This window comes from Oncorhynchus mykiss, chromosome 7 (assembly GCF_013265735.2).
Source record: "Oncorhynchus mykiss isolate Arlee chromosome 7, USDA_OmykA_1.1, whole genome shotgun sequence".
NCBI lineage: Eukaryota > Metazoa > Chordata > Actinopteri > Salmoniformes > Salmonidae > Oncorhynchus > Oncorhynchus mykiss.
Window position 1 is genome coordinate 86,704,386 of NC_048571.1, and position 15,821 is coordinate 86,720,206.

Consider the following 15,821-nt stretch of genomic DNA (forward strand, 5'->3'; position numbering starts at 1 on the left):
CATAACAACACCCCTTCTAAACGTCCACATAGATGCTTTTCAATACAGAGATATTAGAAACTAAAGGACAACGCATAATGCTCTATCGATGGCTACAGAAGACTCAGATGCAGCCGGTTCCTCTTTAACAGATCTGTCCCACTCTGTCTCACCCGCCATCCTCTCTTTCACCCTCCCAACCTGATCAGAACATTCGTTATGAATGGACCGCCCCTCGATTGAAAAAAAAAATATCTCATGGTTGATCAAATCTGACTGAAATTAACCTGTAGTTGATCACAAGCAGACGTGTTGTCTGCTCTATTCTATTTCATTCTATGATATTATAATCTAATCTATTACATTATATTCCATCCTGTGGTATTATAATCTAATCGAATACATTATATTCCATCCTGTGGTATTATAATCTAATCGAATACATTATATTAAATTCAGTTCTATTCTATTTCATTCTATTCTATTCTATTCTATTTCATTCTATTCTAATATATTACATTATATTATATTCCATCCTATTCTATTTCATTCTATTCTATTCTATTTCATTCTATTCTAATATATTACATTATATTATATTCCATCCTATTCTATTTCATTCTATTCTATTCTATTCTATTTCATTCTATTCTAATATATTACATTATATTATATTCCATCCTATTCTATTTCATTCTATTCTATTCTATTCTATTTCATTCTATTCTAATATATTACATTATATTATATTCCATCCTATTCTATTTCATTCTATGGTATTCTATTCTAATCTATTACATTATATTAAATTAGACTTGCCTGGTTAAATAGATGGAATACCATAGAATTTCCATAATTGACAAGTACAGTTTTACTGACCTACTCCTTTGGACAGCTAAGTAGCATATTTGTACAGTTGGGAGCCTACATCCACTGGTGGAGAGAGAAACTGTAGGTTTTTACACACACCACACACACACAGCTGCAGGACAGAAGGCGTAGAGACCCACCGACAGCAGACAATAGCTCTTTATCCCTCAGTCCCAATGACTTACAGTTACTTCAGACTCTCTGACAGCAAGCTCTTGTGTTTCCATCCCTCTCATCACAACCCCCCCCCCCCATCCCCCCATGAACAATAAGTTACAGACTTGCCCACTGAGCGCTAACGCTACAAGCTACAGTTAGCCTCTCAACAATAAGATACAGACTTGCCCACTGAGCGCTAACGCTACAAGCTACAGTTAGCCTCTCAACAATAAGATACATACCTGCCCACTGAGCACTACCGACAAATCAAAATCAAATCAAATTTTATTTGTCACATACACTTGGCTAGCAGATGTTAATGCGAGTGTAGCGAAATGCTTCTAGTTCCGACCGTGTAGTAATATCTAGCAAATATTCTAACAATTCCCCAACAACTACCTAATACACACTAGGCTAACTGTAGCTAGGCTAACTGTAGCTAGGCTAACTGTAGCTAGGCTAACTGTAGCCTAGTAGCATTAGTACTCATTGGACAGGTCTGTAACTTATTGTTGAGAGGCTAACAGTTAGCCACTAAGCTAGCTACTGTTAGCCTCTCAACAATAAGATACAGACCTGCCCACTGAGTGCTAATGCTTTTAGGCTAGCTACTGTACCACATTGAGCTGTGACTGTTAGCCTTGCAAAACTGGGCCCTGGCTAAATGTCCACACCAAGAATAATTATATAGAACCTTGTCAACTACGTCAGGTAGCCTAGTGGTTAGAGCGTTGTGCCAGTAATTGAAAGGTTGCTGGATCGAATCCCCGAGCTGACAAGGTAAAAAAAAAATGTTGTTCTGCCCCTGAACAAGGCAGTTCACCCACTGATCCCCTGAACAAGGCAGTTCACCCACTGATCCCCTGAACAAGGCAGTTCACCCACTGATCCCCTGAACAAGGCAGTTCACCCACTGATCCCCTGAACAAGGCAGTTCACCCACTGTTCCCCTGAACAAGGCAGTTCACCCACTGATCCCCTGAACAAGGCAGTTCACCCACTGTTCCCCTGAACAAGGCAGTTCACCCACTGTTCCCCTGAACAAGGCAGTTCACCCACTGATCCCCTGAACAAGGCAGTTCACCCACTGTTCCCCTGAACAAGGCAGTTCACCCACTGATCCCCTGAACAAGGCAGTTCACCCACTGATCCCCTGAACAAGGCAGTTAACCCACCGATCCCCTGAACAAGGCAGTTAACCCACTGTTCCCCTGAATAAGGCAGTTAACCCACTGTTCCCCATAAGGCTGTCATTGTAAATAAGAATTTGTTCTTAACGTACTGACCTAAAACAGGGAATTTTTACTAGGATTAAATGTCAGGAATTGTGAAAAACTGAGGTTAAATGTATTTGGCTAAGGTGTATGTACACTTCCCACTTCAACTGTATATACATACATACATACATACATACAAACACACTGTATATATACGCATACATACATACATACATACAGTGCCTTGCGAAAGTATTCGGCCCCCTTGAACTTTGTGACCTTTTGCAACATTTCAGGCTTCAAACATAAAGATATAAAACTGTATTTTTTTTGTGAAGAATCAACAACAAGTGGGACACAATCATGAAGTGGAACGACATTTATTGGATATTTAAAACTTTTTTAACAAATCAAAAACTGAAAAAGTGGGCGTGGAAGGAGACGGCTAGTTTGGAGAACACACACTTCTCAGCCTTGACGTATAGGTCATGCTCCAGCAGTCTACCAAGCACCTTGCGCACCAGAGACACATGCGCAGCGCGGATGGCGGAAGCGATCAGAATATCATCGATAAAGACAACCACGCCCTGCCCGTGCAGGTCCCTGAGAATCTCCTCTACAAAGGATTGAAAGACGGCTGGAGCATTTTTCAACCCATACGGCATGAAGAGGTACTCATAGTGGCCTGATGTGGTGCTAAATGCGGTTTTCCACTCACCTCCATCCAGAATACGCACCAGATTATACGCGCTCCTGAGGTCCAATTTGGGGAAAACCGTGCTCCGTGAAATGATTCCACCACCGTAGAGATGAGAGGTAGAGGGTAACTAAACCCCACCGTGATGGCATTTAGTCCTCTATAATCAATGCACGGATGCAGACCTCCCTCCTTTCCTTCACAAAAAAGAAACTCGAGGAGACGGGTGAAATGGAGGGCCGAATGTACCCCTGTCCCAGAGGTTCCGTGACGTATGTCTCCATAGCCAACGTCTCCTCCTGCGACAATGGGTACATTTACCTGTCGATGAGGTGGTAATTTAGTCGCCCTGTTCTTACAGAAAGCGATAGCCAAATCGGCATACTCAGAGGGAATGCGCACAGTGGAAACCTGGTCTGGACTCTCCACTGACGTGGCACCGATGGAAACTCCCATACACCTCCCTGAACACTCCTCTGACCACGCCTGGAGAACCCCCCTGTCTCCACGAAATCCTGGGATTGTGACTAGCCAGCCAGGGAACCCCCAGCACCACTGGAAACGCAGGTGAATCGATAAGGAAGAGACTAATCCGCTCCCTATGATCCCCCTGCGTTACCATGTTCAGTGGAACCGTGTCCTCCCCGACCAGCCCTGACCCTAGTGGCCGGCTATCTAGGGAGTGCACAGGGAAGGGGGGGATCTATCGGCACTAGCGGAATACTCAGCTTGATGGCGAGTCCACGATCCATAAAGTTCCCAGCTGCGCCTGAGTCGACTAGCGCCTTATGCTGGGAAGAGGGAGAAAAGTCTAGAAACAAAATCAATACAAACATGGGACCAACAGTGGGTTCTGGGTGAGTTTGGTTTCTGACTCACCTGGGGTGACCGAGAAGTGTTCTGCCTGCCCTCTCGACTCCCTGACGGGCTCCCCCAGCACCGATCGGCCGTGTGTCCTCTCCGATCACAGCTGGTGCAGGAGGCGCCTCCTCCTCCGGTACCCCTCGGCACGGCCCCCCCTAACTCCATCGGAATGGGAGCGGGAGTGCTAGGTGGTGGAACAGACAGAACCCTCTCCGAACGCCCGCGGGCAGCCAGCAGTTTGTCCAGCCGGATGGACATGTCTATTAGTTCGCGGAGGGAGAGAGCGGTGTCCCGACACGCTAGCTCCCTGCGGACGTTCTCCCGGAGACTACACCGGTAGTGGTCTATCAGGGCCCTGTTGTTCCACCCAGACCCAGCGGCCAAGGTCCGGAGCTCCAACACGAAATCCTGCGCGCTCCTCTTCTCCTGCCTAAGGTGGAACAGTCGCTCACCCTCTGGAGGGTGGTCAAATACGGCATGAAAGCGGCGGGTGAATTCTGGATAGTCCTCCTTCGCCGAGTCTGGGCCATTCCAGACCGCATTGGCCCACTCCAGAGCACGACCCGTCAGGCAGGAGACAAGGACACTCACACTCTTCTCCCCCGAGGGAGTTGGCCTCACGGTAGCCAGGTACAGTTCAAGTTGGAGCAAAAAACCCTGACACCAGCAGCCGCTCCGTCATAATCCCTCGGGAGCGCAAGACGGAGAGCGCCGGAGCCGGATGCAGAGGGAGGAGAAGGAGGAGGAAGGTGGTGTGGTGGAGGACGGTGGTATGGTGGAGGAAGGTGGTATGGTGGAGGACGGTGGTATGGTGGAGGAAGGTGGTATGGTGGAGGAAGGTGGTATGGTGGAGGAAGGTGGTATGGTGGAGGACGGTGGTGTGGTGGAGGACGGTGGTATGGTGGAGGACGGTGGTATGGTGGAGGAAGGTGGTATGGTGGAGGACGGTGGTATGGTGGAGGAAGGTGGTATGGTGGAGGAAGGTGGTGTGGTGGAGGAAGGTGGTGTGGTGGAGGACGGTGGTGTGGTGGAGGACGGTGGTGTGGTGGAGGACGGTGGTATGGTGGAGGAAGGTGGTATGGTGGAGGAAGGTGGTATGGTGGAGGAAGGTGGTATGGTGGAGGACGGTGGTGTGGTGGAGGACGGTGGTATGGTGGAGGAAGGTGGTATGGTGGAGGACGGTGGTATGGTGGAGGAAGGTGGTATGGTGGAGGAAGGTGGTATGGTGGAGGAAGGTGGTATGGTGGAGGACGGTGGTGTGGTGGAGGGCGGTGGTGTGGTGGAGGACGGTGGTGTGGTGGAGGACGGTGGTATGGTGGAGGACGGTGGTATGGTGGAGGAAGGTGGTATGGTGGAGGAAGGTGGTATGGTGGAGGAAGGTGGTATGGTGGAGGAAGGTGGTGTGGTGGAGGACGGTGGTGTGGTGGAGGACGGTGGTATGGTGGAGGAAGGTGGTATGGTGGAGGAAGGTGGTATGGTGGAGGACGGTGGTGTGGTGGAGGACGGTGGGGTGGTGGAGGACGGTGGTGTGGTGGAGGACGGTGGTATGGTGGAAGACGGTGGTATGGTGGAGGACGGTGGTGTGGTGGAGGACGGTGGTGTGGTGGAGGACGGTGGTATGATGGAGGACGGTGGTACGGTGGAGGACGGTGGTGTGGTGGAGGACGGTGGTGTGGTGGAGGACGGTGGTATGATGGAGGACGGTGGTATGGTGGAGGACGGTGGTGTGGTGGAGGACGGTGGTGTGGTGGAGGACGGTGGTATGGTGGAGGACGGTGGTATGGTGGAGGACGGTGGTATGGTGGAGGACGGTGGTGTGGTGGAGGACGGTGGTATGGTGGAGGACGGTGGTATGGTGGAGGACGGTGGAGGACGGTGGTGTGGTGGAGGACGGTGGTATGGTGGAGGACGGTGGTATGGTGGAGGACGGTGGAGGACGGTGGTGTGGTGGAGGACGGTGGTATGATGGAGGACGGTGGTACGGTGGAGGACGGTGGTACGGTGGAGGACGGTGGTGTGGTGGAGGACGGTGGTGTGGTGGAGGACGGTGGTGTGGTGGAGGACGGTGGTATGGTGGAGGACGGTGGTGTGGTGGAGGACGGTGGTGTGGTGGAGGACGGTGGTATGGTGGAGGACGGTGGTATGGTGGAGGACGGTGGTGTGGTGGAGGACGGTGGTGTGGTGGAGGACGGTGGTGTGGTGGAGGACGGTGGTGTGGTGGAGGAAGGTGGTATGGTGGAGGAAGGTGGTGTGGTGGAGGACGGTGGTGTGGTGGAGGACGGTGGTATGGTGGAGGAAGGTGGTATGGTGGAGGACGGTGGTATGGTGGAGGAAGGTGGTATGGTGGAGGAAGGTGGTATGGTGGAGGAAGGTGGTATGGTGGAGGACGGTGGTGTGGTGGAGGGCGGTGGTGTGGTGGAGGACGGTGGTGTGGTGGAGGACGGTGGTATGGTGGAGGACGGTGGTATGGTGGAGGAAGGTGGTATGGTGGAGGAAGGTGGTATGGTGGAGGAAGGTGGTATGGTGGAGGAAGGTGGTATGGTGGAGGACGGTGGTGTGGTGGAGGACGGTGGTATGGTGGAGGAAGGTGGTATGGTGGAGGAAGGTGGTATGGTGGAGGACGGTGGTGTGGTGGAGGACGGTGGTGTGGTGGAGGACGGTGGTGTGGTGGAGGACGGTGGTATGGTGGAAGACGGTGGTATGGTGGAGGACGGTGGTGTGGTGGAGGACGGTGGTGTGGTGGAGGACGGTGGTGTGATGGAGGACGGTGGTACGGTGGAGGACGGTGGTACGGTGGAGGACGGTGGTGTGGTGGAGGACGGTGGTATGATGGAGGACGGTGGTATGGTGGAGGACGGTGGTGTGGTGGAGGACGGTGGTGTGGTGGAGGACGGTGGTGTGGTGGAGGACGGTGGTATGGTGGAGGACGGTGGTATGGTGGAGGACGGTGGTATGGTGGAGGACGGTGGTGTGGTGGAGGACGGTGGTATGGTGGAGGACGGTGGTATGGTGGAGGACGGTGGAGGACGGTGGTGTGGTGGAGGACGGTGGTATGATGGAGGACGGTGGTATGGTGGAGGACGGTGGAGGACGGTGGTGTGGTGGAGGACGGTGGTATGATGGAGGACGGTGGTACGGTGGAGGACGGTGGTACGGTGGAGGACGGTGGTGCGGTGGAGGACGGTGGTGTGGTGGAGGACGGTGGTGTGGTGGAGGACGGTGGTATGGTGGAGGACGGTGGTGTGGTGGAGGACGGTGGTGTGGTGGAGGACGGTGGTGTGGTGGAGGACGGTGGTACGGTGGAGGACGGTGGTACGGTGGAGGACGGTGGTGTGGTGGAGGACGGTGGTGTGGTGGAGGACGGTGGTATGGTGGAGGACGGTGGTACGGTGGAGGACGGTGGTGTGGTGGAGGACGGTGGTGTGGTGGAGGACGGTGGTATGATGGAGGACGGTGGTACGGTGGAGGACGGTGGTGTGGTGGAGGACGGTGGTGTGGTGGAGGACGGTGGTATGATGGAGGACGGTGGTACGGTGGAGGACGGTGGTGTGGTGGAGGACGGTGGTGTGGTGGAGGACGGTGGTATGGTGGAGGACGGTGGTATGGTGGAGGACGGTGGTATGGTGGAGGACGGTGGTGTGGTGGAGGACGGTGGTATGGTGGAGGACGGTGGTATGGTGGAGGACGGTGGTATGGTGGAGGACGGTGGTATGGTGGAGGACGGTGGTATGGTGGAGGACGGTGGTGTGGTGGAGGACGGTGGTGTGGTGGAGGACGGTTGTGTGGTGGAGGACGGTGGTATGATGGAGGACGGTGGTATGGTGGAGGACGGTGGTATGGTGGAGGACGGTGGTGTGGTGGAGGACGGTGGTATGGTGGAGGACGGTGGAGACGGTGGTGTGGTGGAGGACGGTGGTATGGTGGAGGACGGTGGTGTGGTGGAGGACGGTGGTGTGGTGGAGGACGGTGGTATGGTGGAGGACGGTGGTGTGGTGGAGGACGGTGGTGTGGTGGAGGACGGTGGTATGATGGAGGACGGTGGTACGGTGGAGGACGGTGGTGTGGTGGAGGACGGTGGTGTGGTGGAGGACGGTGGTATGGTGGAGGACGGTGGTGTGGTGGAGGACGGTGGTGTGGTGGAGGACGGTGGTGTGGTGGAGGACGGTGGTGTGGTGGAGGACGGTGGTATGATGGAGGACGGTGGTACGGTGGAGGACGGTGGTACGGTGGAGGACGGTGGTGTGGTGGAGGACGGTGGTATGGTGGAGGACGGTGGTGTGGTGGAGGACGGTGGTATGATGGAGGACGGTGGTACGGTGGAGGACGGTGGTGTGGTGGAGGACGGTGGTGTGGTGGAGGACGGTGGTATGGTGGAGGACGGTGGTGTGGTGGAGGACGGTGGTGTGGTGGAGGACGGTGGTATGATGGAGGACGGTGGTACGGTGGAGGACGGTGGTGTGGTGGAGGACGGTGGTGTGGTGGAGGACGGTGGTATGGTGGAGGACGGTGGTGTGGTGGAGGACGGTGGTATGATGGAGGACGGTGGTATGGTGGAGGACGGTGGTGTGGTGGAGGACGGTGGTACGGTGGAGGACGGTGGTATGGTGGAGGACGGTGGTGTGGTGGAGGACGGTGGTGTGGTGGAGGACGGTGGTATGATGGAGGACGGTGGTACGGTGGAGGACGGTGGTGTGGTGGAGGACGGTGGTGTGGTGGAGGACGGTGGTATGGTGGAGGACGGTGGTGTGGTGGAGGACGGTGGTATGATGGAGGACGGTGGTATGGTGGAGGACGGTGGTGTGGTGGAGGACGGTGGTACGGTGGAGGACGGTGGTACGGTGGAGGACGGTGGTACGGTGGAGGAAGGTGGTGTGATGGAGGACGGTGGTGTGATGGAGGACTGTGGTGTGATGGAGGACTGTGGTGTGATGGAGGACACGATGGAAGGGGGTTGGCAGCAGCTGCTGCTGACTCCATAAAGGGTGCGAGATTCTGTAACGGACTGGGTGTAGTGGGTGAGAAGTCAGGCGCAGGAAGCAGAGAGTTCAGGGTAGTGCTACTTTAATGCACAAAATGGCGAACATAAGCAAACCCCACGAAAACACAGGGCAGGGCGCACAACAAAACAATGGCGCCAAACATGGGACTTAAACTGTCCAGCAAAACCCCACGAAATGGGAAACACGTAACCCACAGACGTGCACACAAGTTACACAAAACAATCCCCCACAAAGAGCAGGCGGGCCTACTGGTAAATAAAGCCCGACTAATCAGCCTAAAACACACACAGGTGAAACCAATAGACAGAAAGGGGAGAAAGCATCAGTGGCAGCTAGTAGGCCGGTGACGACGACCGCCGAGCGCCACCCGAACAGGAAGGGGAGCCACCTTCGGTAGGAGTCGTGACATATAGGCTAACTGACATAATTTGAGTCAATTGGAGGAGACTTGTGGAGGTCCATCATTTTTTTTCTGAGGTCTTGGCGGATGTCTTTTGATTTCCCCATGATTCCAAGCAATGAGGCACTGAGTTTGAAGCTAGGCCTTGAAATACATTCACAGGTACACCTCCAATTGACTCAAATTATGTCAATTAGCCTATCAGAAACTTCTAAAGCCATGACATCAATTTCTGCAATTTACAAAGCTGTTTAAAGGCACAGTCAACTTAGATTACTTCACTTATAATTCACTGTATCACATTTCCAGTGGGTCAGAAGTTTACATACACTGCCTGTAAATAATTGTTGCTACAATTACTCGTGTCATGCACAAAGCAGATGTCCTAACTGACTTGGCAAACTATAGTTTGTTAATTTTGTTAACAAGAAATTTGTGGAGTGGTTGAAAACGAGTTTTAATGATTCCAACCTAAGTGTATGTAAACTTCCGACTTCAACTGTACATACATACATACATACATACACACACACACATACACACATACATACACACTACAAGGAATCAGTTTTCCCTGGTCAGGAGCCATTAGTTCCACTGTCTGCATTTGTCCTGGCTAGGGTAGCAAAAATACGTTGTACTTTTTCAATACCTTCACTAATCCCCAAATACCTTCACTAATCCCCAAATCCCTTCACTAATCCCCAAATACCTTCACTAATCCCCAAATACCTTCACTAATCCCCAAATACCTTCACTAATCCCCAAATACCTTCACTAATCCTTAAATACCTTCACTAATCCCCAAATACCTTCACTAATCCCCCACTAATCCCCAAATACCTTCACTAATCCCCAAATACCTTCACTAATCCCCCACTAATCCCCAAATACCTTCACTAATCCCCAAATACCTTCACTAATCCCCAAATACCTTCACTAATCCCCCACTAATCCCCAAATACCTTCACTAATCCCCAAATACCTTCACTAATCCCCAAATACCTTCACTAATCCCCAAATACCTTCACTAATCCCCAAATCCCTTTTTGAGGATTTCCGGAATCAAGAGGGAATTTTAAAAAAAGAAGGAAATCATGACTCCTCCAAGCAGAATTTCAGGAAAACCTTGGTTTATTTCAACGTTCCCTGGAATTTCGCAACCCTAGTCCTGGATCAGTAGAGTGCATGAATAGTGTATATGAACTATTGTAACTGTAAATGACCTAGATATATAACCATGACTTTATGACCGGTACTACCTTTCACAGATATACAACCATGACTTTATGACCGGTACTACCTTTCACAGATACACAACCATGAACGTACAGGACAAACTATTCCAAATGAAAAACTATCTTCAGCAGACATAGATACTGTTCCACCATGAATATATGAACTACTAATTCCAATGTAAAACGTTGGTTCACAGACACAACCGTGTTTATGAAGTATACTACAACTAAAAAACTATCTTTCACATATACAGTACCAGTCAAAAGTTCAGACAAACCTACTCATTCAAGGGTTTTTATTTATTTGACTATTTTCTACATTGTAGAAGAACAGTGAAGACATCAACACTATGAGATGACACATATGGAATCATGTAGTAACCAAAAAAGTGTTAAATAATATAGTTTATATTTGAGATTCTTCAAAGTAGCCACCCTTTTGCCTTGATGACAGCTTTGCACACTCTTGCAATTCTCTCAACCAGCTTCATTAGGTAGTCACCTGGAATGCATTTAATTTAAACAGGTGTGCCTTCTTAAAAGTTAATTTGTGGAAATTCTTTCCTTCCTAATGCGTTTGAGCCAATCAGTTTCGTTGTGACAAGGTAGGGGTGGTATACAGAAGATAGCCCTATTTGATAAAATACCAAGTCCATATTATGGCAAGAACAGCTCAAATAAGCAAAAAGAAATGGCAGTCCATCCTTACTTTAAGACATGAAGATCAGTCAATACAGAAAATGCAAAAACCATCAAGCAAAAACCGTGAAGCGCTATGATGAAACTGTCTCTCATGAGGACCACCACAGGAAAGGAAGACCCAGAGTTACCTCTGCTGCAGGGGATAAATTCATTAGAGTTACCAGCCTCAGAAATTGCAGCCCAACTGAATGCTTCACAGAGTTCAGGTAACAGACACATCTCAACATCAACTGTTCAGAGGAGACTGCGTGAATCAGGCATTTATGGTCGAATTGCTGCAAAGGAACCACTACTAAAGGACATCAATAAGAAGAAGAGACTTGCTTGGGCCAAGAAACACGAGCAATGGACATGAGACTGGTGGAAATCTGTCCTTTGGTCTGATGAGTCCAAATTTGAGATTTGGACTGTCTTTGTGAGACGCAGAGTAGGTGAATGGATGATCTCCGCATGTGTGGTTCCCACCGTGAAGCATGGAGGAGAAGGTGTGATGGTGCTTTGCTGGTGACACTGTCTGTGTTTTATTTAGAATTCAAGGCACACTTAACCAGCATGGCTACCACAGCATTCTGCAGTGATACGCCATCTCATCTGGTTTGTGCTTAGTGGGACTATCATTTGTTTTTCAACAGGACAATGACCCAACACACCTCCAGGCTGTGTAAGGGCTATTTGACCAAGAAGGAGAGTGATGGAGTGCTGCATCAAAGGACCTGGCCTCCACAATCACCTGACCTCAATCCAATTGAGATGGTTTGGAATGAATTGGACCGCAGAGTGAAGGAAAAGCAGCCAACAAGTGCTCAGCATATGTGTGAACTTCTTCAAGACAGTTGGAAAAAGCATTCCAGGTGAAGCTGGTTGAGAGAATGAGTGTTTAAAGCTGTCATCAAGGCAAAAGGTGGCTACTTTGAAGAATCTAAAATATATAGAGATTTATTTAACTATTTTTTTGGTTACCACATGATTCCATATGTGTTATTTCATAGTTTTGATGTCTTCACCAATGAAGAAAATAGTAAAAATAAAGAAAACCCTTGAATGAGTAGGTGTGTCCAAACTTTTGACTGGTACACTCCATGAATATGAACTACTGCACTAGTTTAAGAGACACAGATACGCCAATACCCCTACAGTCCATTAGACAGGCTGGTTATGTTATCTGTGAAGGTGAGCGAGTGAGAGTTAAATGAACACCGCTGGGATGAAGTGAGGGCTAAATGAACACCGCTGGGATGAAGTGAGGGCTAAATGAACACCTCTGGGATGAAGTGAGGGCTAAATGAAACACCGCTGGGATGAAGTGAGAGCTAAATGAACACAGCTGGGATGAAGTGAGGGCTAAATGAACACCGCTGGGATGAAGTGAGAGCTAAATGAACACCGCTGGGATGAAGTGAGGGCTAAATGAACACCGCTGGGATGAAGTGAGGGCTAAATGAACACCGCTGGGATGAAGTGAGAGCTAAATGAACACCGCTGGGATGAAGTGAGGGCTAAATGAACACCGCTGGGATGAAGTGAGGGCTAAATGAACACCGCTGGGATGAAGTGAGGGCTAAATGACCACCGCTGGGATGAAGTGAGAGCTAAATGAACACCGCTGGGATGAAGTGAGGGCTAAATGAACACCGCTGGGATGAAGTGAGAGCTAAATGAACACCGCTGGGATGAAGTGAGGGCTAAATGAACACCGCTGGGATGAAGTGAGGGCTAAATGAACACCGCTGGGATGAAGTGAGAGCTAAATGAACACCGCTGGGATGAAGTGAGGGCTAAATGAACACCGCTGGGATGAAGTGAGGGCTAAATGAACACCGCTGGGATGAAGTGAGGGCTAAATGAACACCGCTGGGATGAAGTGAGGGCTAAATGAACACCGCTGGGATGAAGTGAGGGCTAAATGAACACCGCTGGGATGAAGTGAGGGCTAAATGAACACCTCTGGGATGAAGTGAGGGCTAAATGAAACACCGCTGGGATGAAGTGCTGTTTCTTAATTCAGCCAATGACAAAGTGCTGTAGTCTGACGGTAGTTTATTTTTTTACAGAGCAGCCCACTCCAGTCCTGATCCTTCCCCGTCTTGAGTGTTTCAAATGGCACCCTATTCCCTATATAGTGCACTACTTTAGAACAGCACCCTATTCCCTATATAGTGCACTACTTTAGAACAGCACCCTATTCCCTATATAGTGCACTACTTTAGAACACCCTATTCCCTATATAGTGCACTACTTTAGAACAGCACCCTATTCCCTATATAGTGCACTAGGTAATAGGATAGCATTTGGGATGCATGCACAGACTCCCACGCATTTCCTCTGCAGGGACTTAGACTGGCCAGCCCATAGAACACCAACGTCCACAATTCATAAAGTTCTGTACGGCTGTTGCATGGAAAACTGCCTGCTTGTCTGTCTGCCTGTCAGTTTGCCTGTCAGTCTGTCTGCTTTACTGTCTGCCTGTCGGTTTGCCTGTCAGTCTGCCTGCTTTACTGTCTGCCTGTCGGTTTGCCTGTCAGTCTGCCTGCTTTACTGTCTGCCTGTCGGTTTGCCTGTCAGTCTGCGTGCTTTACTGTCTGCCTGTCGGTTTGCCTGTCAGTCTGCCTGCCTGTCGGTTTGCCTGTCAGTCTGCCTGCCTGTCAGTCTGCCTGCTTTACTGTCTGCCTGTCGGTTTGCCTGTCAGTCTGCCTGCCTGTCGGTTTGCCTGTCAGTCTGCCTGCTTTACTGTCTGCCTGTCGGTTTGCCTGTCAGTCTGCCTGCTTTACTGTCTGCCTGTCGGTTTGCCTCTCAGTCTGCCTGCTTTACTGTCTGCCTGTCAGTTTGCCTCTCAGTCTGCCTGCTTTACTGTCTGCCTGTCAGTCTGCCTGCCTGTCAGTCTGCCTGCTTTACTGTCTGCCTGTCAGTCTGCCTGCCTGCCTGCCTGCCTGTCTGTAGGCCTGTCTCTCGCTCCACTTTGGCTCCCGGTGCCTTTTTAAAAAGAGAACAGTCTTTTCGTTCTTCACGGTGGATTTGCCGTACATTCACACCGTAGACTGTATTTTTTAAGTATTCCCACCCATTGTGAAGTATCAGATTGAGATCTAAGTGCTTCTGGAAGTGAACACGAGATGCTCTCTGTGTATAAAGGCCCGGTGAATCAGGATGACGTACCTAAAGATACGGTTAAACAGGACACTGATAACCATAACTGCAGTAGCATCGTAACCCAGGGGAACCTTTGTGTTTACTCTGTGATGTTGACGGACAGGGGCCGGGTTACCATGGAGACCTGGATGACTCCTAATCATGAACACACGCACTTATTCTACACTAAGTAATACATGAAGTCTGTGTGTGTGTATTTACGTGGGTGTGGGTGTGTGTGCATGTGGGTGTGTGTGTGTGTGTGGATGTGTATGTGGGTGTGTGTGTTTGGGTATGTGTGGGTGTGTGTGTTTGGGTATGTGTGTGCGGGTGTGTGTGTGTGTGTGGGTATGTGTGTGTATGTGGGTGTGTGTGGGTATGTGTGTGTTTGGGTATGTGGGTGTGTGTGCATGTGTGTGTATGTGGGTGTGTGTAGGTATATGTGGGTGTGTGTGTGTGTGGGAGGGAGGCAGTGTGTATAACACATGAGTAGTAGAGTAGCTACCACCAGGTGATAAAGTTTCGGGTAGTATCCAAAATGGCACCCTACATAGTGCACTACTTTAGACCAAAGCCCTATGGCACCCTATTCCCTACATAGTGCACTACTTTAGACCAGAACCCTATGGGCCAACGTCAAAAGTAGTGCACTGTATAGGGAATAGGGTGCCATTTGGGACACATTTTCAGTGTCTTTGCAGTTTGAGCCATAGCTAATGGTACACTATTATTGAGAGGATTTATGTAGTTAGAGCTGTAGGGAAATTAGGTCAAGCACATTTCAAGAACATTCAGTTTGGTTTCTGAGGTAAATGGAGGATTGATGATTAGTTTGGTTTCTGAGGTAAATGGAGGGTTGATGACTAGTTTGGTTTCTGAGGGTAAATCGAGGTTTGATGACTAGTTTGGTTTCTGAGGGTAAATGGAGGGTTGATGATTAGAGTCCAGGGTTTCTGAGGTAAATGGAGGATTGATGACTAGTTTGGTTTCTGAGGGTTGATGACTAGTCCAAGGTTTCTGGGGTAAATGAGGGTTGATGACTAGTCCAAGGTTTCTGGGGTAAATGAGGGTTGATGACTAGTCCAAGGTTTCTGGGGTAAATGGAGGATTGATGACTAGTTTGGTTTCTGAGGTAAATGGAGGATTGATGATTAGTTTGGTTTCTGAGGTAAATGGAGGGTTGATGACTAGTTTGGTTTCTGAGGGTAAATCGAGGATTGATGACTAGTTTGGTTTCTGAGGGTAAATGGAGGGTTGATGATTAGAGTCCAAGGTTTCTGAGGTAAATGGAGGGTTGATGACTAGTTTGGTTTCTGAGGATTGATGACTAGTCCAAGGTTTCTGGGGTAAATGAGGGTTGATGACTAGTCCAAGGTCTCTGGGGTAAATGAGGGTTGATGATAAGTTCCGTCACACCCTATATTCACTCCTTGTGATCTGTACTGTAACACTGAGAACAGGGTTATTCACTGTGTGTGTCACCGTGGGTGCGTGTTAATCCTATACCCATAAAACACTGGTCTGTGTCACGCTGTGTCAACACACTATATCTCTGTGATAAGCTCATGT

The 15,821-nt window shown here is 49.9% G+C and overlaps 1 long non-coding RNA gene across 1 annotated transcript; it reads right to left on the reverse strand.

Annotated features, from left to right (window-relative positions):
• Nucleotides 1-9,893: 9,893 nt before the first annotated feature.
• Nucleotides 9,894-10,791, reverse strand: LOC118965395. Its single transcript, XR_005052724.1, has 2 exons — nt 10,212-10,791; nt 9,894-10,171 (listed from the first exon to the last, which is right to left on the reverse strand). It is a non-coding gene; the product is annotated as an uncharacterized LOC118965395 (long non-coding RNA).
• Between the last annotated feature and the right edge of the window lie 5,030 nt (nt 10,792-15,821).